The sequence below is a fragment of the Arvicola amphibius genome, chromosome 6 (assembly GCF_903992535.2).
Source record: "Arvicola amphibius chromosome 6, mArvAmp1.2, whole genome shotgun sequence".
Classification (NCBI taxonomy): domain Eukaryota; kingdom Metazoa; phylum Chordata; class Mammalia; order Rodentia; family Cricetidae; genus Arvicola; species Arvicola amphibius.
The window spans coordinates 124849064-124858861 of NC_052052.2; the positions used below are offsets into that span (position 1 = coordinate 124849064).

A 9798-nucleotide genomic window follows, 5' to 3' on the forward strand; every position below is an offset into this window, starting at 1 on the left:
ACTCACTGTAGCCCAGCTGGCTTCAAGTGCATGGTAATTGCCATACCTCAGCCTCCAAAGCACTGGAAATATACACGCGAGCCACCATGCTGGGCCAGTTGATTTCAACGAGAGCACCTGAGCTGGATCTTTAAAACTAAAATGGGAGACACGATAACCAGATATTTCTTGGCACTATTACATTTGTTGAAATGACCATAAAACGAACACCTTTTTCAAGAACTGAAACAAGGATATTTGTCAAATGGGGGAAGTAGACTGGTGAGAAATAGAGGTGTCTCATAAGATCTCGGCTTGGGCTCTAAGCCCTTGGTACTAGCAAGATAGAAGTATACCAACAGAGCTTCAAGCGGATCAGAAGGCACTGAGCCTAGAACTAAATTTATGTCCAGATACTTGCTTTGTATAAAGGAATATTGACGTATTTCCTGATACAATTGGAAGTGTTTACAGTAGACTGATTCACTTCCAGAGAAGTACAACATTCAGGAGGAAGGTAAAGTTCTCCTTAGGGTTTTCTGTTAGACCACATTTTTGTATCTACAATACACACACACACATACACGCATGTATGCATCCACACACCCTTGTGCTGCTCTGGCAGAGAATTCAGTTTATCTAAACTTCCTAAACCCTTTGCTTGCATCTAATTGGTGGAGCTGAGAGAGAGAGAGGGGGGCACTGTAGTTGGCAGAGACACAATGATGAACAAAAGTCACAGCAGCTTGCTCAGCCTCCATGTCTCCGGAGGAACTTACGACTTCCCTCTTGTACTCTGGTAATTGTTTTTAGAAAGATTTCCCGGCCACAAGAAAATCAAATCAAATTTCTAATCAAGCAAATTAAAATTTCCAGGCTGCCTCGCTGCTGGCTGTAAACATTATTTAAAAGAATATCTGAACCTGGGCCTTTTGACATTCCCTGACCAGATGCTCAGATGCTGTGACCCTTTTCTACTCAGAAGGGAGTAAAGGTATGCTTTATGTTTTTATACTATTCAGTTAAGGATATCTATATCTATTAGGCAGTTGCTTATTGAGATGGGTTGTCATGTAGCCTAAACTGGCCTCAAACCCCCTATGTAGCCAAAGGATTACCTTGAACTCCTGATCCCCCTGCCGCCATTTCCCGAGTTCTGGAATTACAGGTACACATTACCACAGCAAGTTTAAGGGTTTACAGTTTTAGTAGTTTGTCTGTGACTAGGGAGAAGAACTGAGTGCTCTTGGTGGCAGAGTTGATGATTCGAAAATTATCTTTAAAGATACAGCAGCGTCTACCTCAGGAACAGCAGGCAGGCAACTAACGGAGGTACTTACTCGAAGAGCTTGCCTCACATCTCCACCTTGCTTGCTCTTGCCACTCTGCCTTCCAGAGCCCGCTCTCTGCAATCCACATGCTCTCCACAGTCCACTGTCAGCAGCCACTCTCCGGCACATCTATCACTTTCAGTCAGCCGCTGCCTGATCTTCCTGGCTCCAGACAGCTCCTTCTGCGGCTGTGTAAATATTTTGTGCTCTGCTCGGGAGTGCAGTGAGTGTCACAGCCAAGAGAGATACTGACCTACAAGGGTTCCAGGACTTAGAGAACTCAGGGTCTGGACCTGAGGGTGTTCTGGTCTAGGAGGTAAATTGAATTCATGGATTCAAAGAGGATAGGAGGACTGAGGGTTCTTGGCCAGCTTTAGCTACTGTTTGGGACTCCTGTTCTCTAAACAAACGAACAACAGAGTGCAATCAGTCTTAAAACACTGTCGATAAAATGTTGAATAAGATTTAACAGGATAAGATTTGTCAGAACAATGTGCCACTTGCCTTCTATTTCTGTTGGGGAATATCAAACGCCATACAAATGATCCTTTAGACTACTCCTTAGCCAGCATTTGGGTACCTTCTGTTAAACCTTTGAATTCTAGAAAGTCAAATGTAACATTTTGTTGAGTTTTAGTTTTTCAAATAAGCATGCAACTGTTGTGAAGATGCCCCGAGGAATGGCATTAGTTTTAAATTGAAGGTTCCTGGGAAGATTGTGTGGGAATCACCTCTGTGGACTATTAGGTGGAATGGTCACCAATTCTTTCAAATAATGTTTATTAAAATTCTTTTGTGTGTCAAGTTGGGGAGGTATCATGCAGACTCATGTATACATATGGCTGTCAGTTTTCTAGGGAATGGAGAAATTAACAAACATAGCTAAACAGTGAAATGATGACTTCTGCTACGTCTCCCCGAGGAAAAGGCCATGGTGTTGGGAGACGGTCATACCTGTAGTGGATCTCATCTTCTCTGGGTAATCTTTCTTGCTGATCATAGACTTGGAACTAGGAGGTTAAGGAGCTAAATATGTGCAAAGGGCTCAGAGAATATTCCAGGCACAGGGTTGTGCTTTGAGGAAATGAATGGAGACTAGATGTCATTAGGAGCAAGACTATAGATTAAAGTGAACTGCTGGGACAGGTATTGCAGGTCAGCAGGTGAAGGTGCTTTGCTGTCTCTTGGTGACTTGAGTTTGAGCCACATGGTAGATGAGAGACCTGACTGTTGAAAGTTGTCCTCTGACTTCCACATGTGTGTCATGGCAATTCCACGTGTGTTTGCAAATAACATGCATGTAAACAATACAATGAGAAATCAAATCAAATCAAATCAGATGGAGGAAGTGATCAGAATTTTCATGGAGATATCATGGTATTTGTGCAACTAAAGTATGGACAATTGTTCAATGTGTCTAAGCCAAAAAGTTTATCTAATTTGATATTTTTATTACTAGCTATAATTAGATATAATTATTATCTAATTAGATAATAAACTGAGTGGGAAAACCCAACAAACCTATCTGCCCTGTATTGGTCTGTTTGTACACATTTCTTTCTCCTGACTTCAGCACAGCATCTGTTGTGAAATATAAGTCTTAGGGTCTATCTTCATCATCATTATTCTATTCTATTCTATTCTATTCTATTCTATTCTATCCTATGTGTTTGTTTATAAGGTGTGCAGGTATGTATACTCTCAAAGGCCAGAAGAGAGCATCAGGTATCTTTTTCTATGTTCTCAGGCTATTCCTTTGAGGCAGGGTCTCTCCTTGAATCCAGGGCTTCTGTCTTCTTGGCATGACTGGAAGTCAGCAAGTCCCAGCAACCATTCTGTCTCTGCCACACTCAGAGCTGAGGTTAACTGGCATATGCAGAAGGCTGTTTTGTTAAATAGATTCTGGGATCTGAACTCCATTTCGTAGGATTGTGCAGTAAGCTCTGCTTAACCACTAAGCCATTTCTCCATCCCCTACTTCTCATTCTTAAGAGGTAAAAGGGACGGAGATTAATCTTCCTAGACTCCTTCTGAGTGGATGGACACTTTGTTGTTCTTCTTAGACTAATATTCCCCTGCTGCCAAAGTGAGATAAATCTTAATATTACAATTGATTCCATAGTCTGAGTCCCTTTTGTAATTGTTTTAGCACGGTAGTTTAAAGCTCATCAAATTCCTGTTTTAAACAACTCAGAAAATATATACTTAATGTCCTGGGAAATTCAATTCAAAACATAGTTAGGCTGTCGACTTTTGTCAACCTGTACAGATCTTGTCTGCTGGGCCTGGGATCTGAGGACCTGAAAGAATAGGGCAGACTACATTCTAATGCTGTAGACACCCTTACTTCAGTTCCAATGCATTTTTTTATACACGGATGTAACAAAGAAAGAGGTGATCCAAGAAAGTGTTTGAGCTCAAAGACATTATCAGAAAAACATGCTAACAAACGCCAATAAACACACACTAAATATTAACAGAGCAGCCCTTTCCCAGAACTTTCTCAGGACAGATCAATTGCCTGGCACTTACTATAAATTCTTTCTGGGGAAACACAAAAGCAAGGCAGAAGGCCAGATCCAGATTCAGGGTACCCTGACCAGATTGGGTTCTATAGTTATGTTTTGACACCCAACCAGAAAGACATGTCTTCTAAACTGAATGTAGGTATTAGCTGTGGGAAGCATGCAACCACGTCTAAGAACAATGTCGGGGACAAAATGCACCTGAGCTGTAAGGTCTTCTGACTTTTTTCTTGAAGTGTCTGTCATCCGTCTCCAAGGCATTGTTCACCATGCATCATTCTTTTGACTGTGTTCCAACATAGGCAAACAGGCCAACTGAGAGAAGAAAGCCAAAGGGGAATTTATTTTTGTGTCTTCTGATATAATCTGATACAAATGTGATTGTAGGCTCTAACTACAAAGAACAGAATCAGCCAGAAGGTTAAAACCATGTAAACAGACCTACAGGCTGCTTGGCGCTATGTATTCTCTTGCTCTTGTTTTTATGTGGGTTTTGGTCCCTGTTTATAGGGCTAGGTGTTCTTAGATTCACTTGCGTCTATTTAAAAAACTCAACAACAAATTTTGGGATGCAAAGCATTGGGTTTCCTTCTGGCATTTTCATACAAATAGTTGGTTCTCTTTTGCTTTCTTGACACATCACCCCCACCCTGGGGCCCACTTCTTCCTCCAGATGGTTACCCTTCTTCTCCCTAGAGTCCCTCTTCTGCTTTCAAATCATGTGTTTATTAGCAATCCCAAATATATGTTGTTCTTTTTATAGAGTCTAGGAAGTTAAGAGCGAAGTTGAACTTATGCCTCTCTCTCCCCCTCCCTTGAGATCTCTTCTTTCCCTCTCATGATCCCCTTTCGACTTTAGTGGAATGGGGGTGGGAGAAGAGAGAGAGAATGTCTTTTGAGCTTTGTGTCCTCTTTATATGGTATGACAAATTCAGAAAGTCATGCTTGGAGTGACTTCTTCCTACTAAATTCCCTGCAGGGGACTACAGGGTGACATTTAGCAAGAATGTTTGCTGTCCCATTTTATTTTTTACCTTCTTCAACTACCCTTCTGTAAACCAGTCAAGAAAGGTTGGTATCAGAATCCAGAGCAGCATTTGGCAGTCTTCTGTAGATACCAGGAGCACTCTGAAACACAAAGCAGCTTCTCAGGGACCATCTAATTAGCATCCGTTATGGTCCTCCTTTAAGTTGCTCATTCTTATAGTTCTGTCCCATCCAAATTAGTAATCTTACCTGAGGATAAACTCTTGTTCTATCATATGGACATCATGAAAGTCTTTTCTTTCTCTAACTGGGTATGGTGTTGGAATCCTTTAATCCCAGCTGTTCAGGCAGCTGCACAAAGGGAACCACTACTTCCAGGAGAGCCTGGACAACTTCCTGAGATCCTGTCTCTGCACTAAAAGTTAAAAAAAAAGTTGCAGAGTACTTGCCAAGCATGCACAATGCCCTCAGTTCAACATCTAGTTCTACAAAAAGTTTTAATTCCTCTATTTCATTTTTCTTAGCAAAAATGCTTTCTCTATCATTAACTGGCTTATTATTATTAAAACTGTGTTCAGTGTCTCAGGCTGGCCTTGAACTCACAAACCTCCTATTTCTGCCCCCTGAACGCTAGGATTATGGATGTGTGCTGCCAGGCCTTTTAGAAAACAAATGTGTTGGTTAATTTTTTTTTTTGGAACTTGATATAAGTCAAGATTATTTGGAAAGAAAGAATATAAATTGAGAAAATACCTCCATCAGACTGGCCTGTGTGCAGGGCTGTGGGTCATTTTCTTGATTGTACCCACCCTACTGTGGATGATGCCACTTCTGAGCAGGTGGTCCTGGGTTCTATAAGAAAACAAGCCAAGCCAGCAAGCCATGAGGAGCAAGCCAGTAAGCAGCACCCCTCCATGGCCTCTGCTTTGGTTAGTATCCCCAGGTTCCTACTTTGAGTTCAGCTGACTCCCCTGAATGATGAACTACAGTTGTAAGCTGAAATAAACTCCTTTACCTCCAGTTTGCTCTTGGTCACTGTGTTTATCACAGCACCAGAAAGCAAACTAGTGACAGAGTAAGAGTTTGTCCTAAGGTAGAATGATGAAAACGGACAGGACAGAGTATAATCGGGCTTTCTTCAGTACTGTTTGTCTAGCTTCCTCTGCATCTGGCTGCCCAATTTCCCGCCTCAGATTCTTTTTCAGAGTTCTTATCTCTGCCCAGAAGTCCCAACTATTCGCTCCTACCTAGCTATTGGCCGTTCAGCTTTTTATCAAACCAATCAGAAGGTGTTTTAGGCAGGTGAGGAAAAACAGACATCTTCACACAGTGTACAAAATGATTATCCTAACATCTACCCCTTTTAGTCCAATAAAAGACTCTTTAACATCAATAAACTATATACAAAAATTATCAGGTAAGAATTGCGTTCACAATGTCCACTCTATTTGTATTTGGCAAATTTGGAGAAAGTACTCTATTATCTATCCTATCTTGGTGAATCCAAAGTTCTGTACCTAAACCACATTTTATGATAACTTTGTATTATCAACCTAAAAACATCTTTTTAGACCTAAAACATGCTCCTAGATAAACAACTTAAGCTTTTATGTCTCTCAAACTTTATAAACTTTACATCTCTTTTATAAGTTTCTTTTTGGAGTTTGGTAAGACGGAAAATTATAAAACTATAAATATTTAGTCTTCAACCCCATCAGACACCAGAGAAGGATAAAAATTTATCTGAGTAAACAGGAAGTGCAGAGCAAGCATCTCCCAAAATTGGAGAAATGATAGAGACCTCTGACTGCCTGGACAGTCACCCAATTTTCTCTGCAATGTTGGGGTATCCATCTTCAGTCAATAGGCCTATATTATCTTTCAGACTTTTCTGTAAAGCTGGAATTTTGAAGGACCGAGCTACCTTGTCTTGGCAAAGTTCAACATTCCACTTCCTTTGTGTCCTGCTTGTCCACTTTAGACAGCATACTGTCAGCAGTAGCGGTAAGGGCAGTTGCCACAACTCCTCTAGACCCTTGTGGCTTTTGTGACTCCATTCTTGACTCTTCCCCATGGATGAACCCCCCCCCCCCCCGAGCTCAATTTTTATCCTTGCCTTCTGGACTCTATAAAAGCCCTGGCACTAGGCTCCAAGTCTCTCTGGCTTAGCGAGACTAAGCCTCTGATCCTTGTTGAATGTGGTGATGGCCCACTTAATAGTTTGGTCCTCCCTAAGTCCTGGAGATGCCCATGACTACTGGCCAGTTTCCTTCTCTCATCCGTACAGATGGTACCTCCCATATCCTCTCACTTCCTCTTGGTTTGCCTCTTAGAAAGCCCCCAGCCTCTATACCTAGCACCCTACCTGAAGGGCCCTAAACTTACAGTGAAATTTGGCCTCAATAACCCTTAGATAATCAGTCCAAATGACTGTGTCAGGGTACCCTAGATCCCAATATTGTTCAGGACCTTTACAATTACTGTGAGAGATCAGGGAAATGAAAAGTGATTCCCCATTCCCTACACTCAAGCTTTCTCTTTTCTCCACTCCAGGCCCTATTTGTTTTTGTCTTGTTTCCCCACACATTTACTGTATAAATGTCCTGTCTTTTAAGTTACTGTTGATGGATCTGTAAATTTGTTGCAAAGTGGAAACCAGACCTAGTATGAGGGGCAGAAAGCAAAGGAGTAGCCCACCCTGTAGCATACACACACCTGGTACATACTCTTTCCTGGCTGGTGCATTGCCCAGCTCCTTCCTACAGCATCTTCTGCCTATGCCTACGGCTCAAAATTTTCTTACCTCTAAGCCTTCTTTGTTCTCAGCCTACTAGATTAAGTTTTACAAGGATTTTGGTGTCTCTTAGGTAGGAGTGACATTAGACTGGTATTTTATGCTCTCCCACTTCAATGCAAAGCTGCCTTTGGAATTAAGGTATGGCTCCTCCTTTCTCTAGAACCAAGCATGTTTCTTTAAAAGGTTTCCTTCAAAATCTTTGTCCTGTATCAGGCAATGTGACCTGCAATGTGACAGAGAAATGAGAGCAAAACAAAAAAAAAAAAAAAAAAAAAAAAAAGAGACTATTTCCAGTGGGGACTATTGCTATATATGTCATATCCTTTTGATTTTATTCTAACTTTCTAAGACTTTTGCTAAGGTATAACTCTTACTTCTAGATTTGTAAGCACATCAGATAAGGTTAAAAATCTGAAAAATCTGTAACACTGGGGTTGATAGTTAAAAATTTATACATAGATGATCTTAAAGGAACTGTATGGTGTGACATCATTTTGGGATAAACTAACTAAGAAGGAAGCAGCTCCTAGCTATGAAGCCCAAGTCAGATAACTTCTCTGTAGATGGAGACTGCTTGTTTGTTCCCAGCTGCCCAGACCCGAAGTAATCACACAAAAACTATATTAACTAAAATACTGCTTGGCCTATTAGCTCAGGCTTTTTATTAACTAACTCTTGCATCTTAAATTAACCCATTTCTATTATTTTGTATTTTACCATGAAGCTTGTGGTTTACTGGTAAGGTTCCAGGGCATCTGTTTCTTTCAGTAGCTACATGGTGTCTCCACAACTCTGCCTTCTTTTCTCCTCTATCTCTGCTTAGAATTACCACCTTGCTCTATTCTGCCCTGCCATAGGCCCAATAGCTTCTTTATTAACCAATGGTAACAAAACACATTTACAAACAAGCAGTCTCTGCCTACAATTCCTCCATTATTTTTTCTTTATTTTTTATTGATTTTATTGAGCTATACATTTTTCTCTGCTCTTCTCCCTTCATTTCCCATCTCCTTCTACCTTTTCCCAAGGTCCCCATGCTCCCAATCCACTCAGGAAATCTTGTCTTTTTCTACTTCCCACGTAGATTAGATCCATGTATGTCTCTCTTAGGGTCCTCATTATTGTTGATAACACTAACAAGCCTCTCTCTCCCTTATCGACCTCAACATGCAGTCTTCTCTTCCTCTCCAGCCTCTCTGGTTTCCCTTTCTTCCCCCTCAAGCTACAGGCTGCCCACCCAGTCAGGGCTGAGGCAGTTCTTAACCGAGGACCCTAAAGAGAATTACAGTACACCAGGGGCATCCTAGCTAGGAATCAATTTTCAAGTTGCCTCCTGGTCAGTATCTGCGAGACTGCCCTTAAGGCAGTAAATCATGAAAAAGTCCAAGTGGTCATCTAAGAAAGGCATGAAAACCATCCCAGTTCATAGATAGCCTCACAAAGGCCCACTTACAACACACCTATCTGGATCCTGTGAGGAGGCTAGCTTTCAAGTCCCAAGATCTTGAGGTCAAGTTCCAATTTTAGCTCTGTAGCTAGAACACCATTGCATGCTGTTCTAATCCACCCAGTCCTTGGGTGCTCTGTCATCAACACTGTTTGATCACCCAAGGTCCAGCATTGCCCATCAGTTTAGGAGAGATTTCTGAGTAGAAGTCTTGGAATAGAAACCCAGTGGCAGGCCCCAGGAAGGATTTTCCCCCTTGGGATGGGTTTTCGGCACTGCATAGGGCTCCTGGACAGATTCTGTTTCCATCTGGAGCTGGGTAGCAGAGGCACATAGTTTATACGCAGAACATCCTATCTGGGGATGCCCAGACACTTTGACGACCTCCCAGTGGTGGTCACTGCCACTTCAGATCAGAAAGCCTGAATGGTTTGTACAAGATTATTTTTGTGAGAGATGCAAACAAGCACACTTTTTTTTTTCCCTAGTGACTGTCTCTGAAGCTGTTTGAGACACTACTTATTTCTACTGACATTCGGCCAGGGCCCTATTAAAAGCATTGAACTGGTTCCTTGAGAGTTTCCAGGTTTGTGGCTCACAGATTCCGAGTCAATGGGCAGCACCCCGTTGAGACGTGGTCTTGTGGTTGAGAAGTTGGGCCAAACCAGCTTGGTGGCTGATTGTTTGCTGAAGAACGAAGGGTAGGAAAATCTGATGCTTAAGTTACATCTT

At 41.7% G+C, this 9798-nt stretch overlaps 2 long non-coding RNA genes across 2 annotated transcripts in view; one reads left to right on the forward strand and one right to left on the reverse strand.

Moving 5' to 3' along the window:
- LOC119817401 overlaps positions 1-1610 on the reverse strand; it is a 37224-nt gene extending 35614 nt beyond the window's left edge. The window contains exon 1 of the long non-coding RNA XR_005285895.1: positions 1320-1610. This is a non-coding gene — a long non-coding RNA (uncharacterized LOC119817401). The remainder of the gene's footprint in view (positions 1-1319) is intronic.
- Positions 571-974, forward strand: LOC119817403. Its single transcript, XR_005285897.1, has 2 exons — positions 571-778; positions 856-974. It is a non-coding gene; the product is annotated as an uncharacterized LOC119817403 (long non-coding RNA).
- Positions 1611-9798: the final 8188 nt, after the last annotated feature.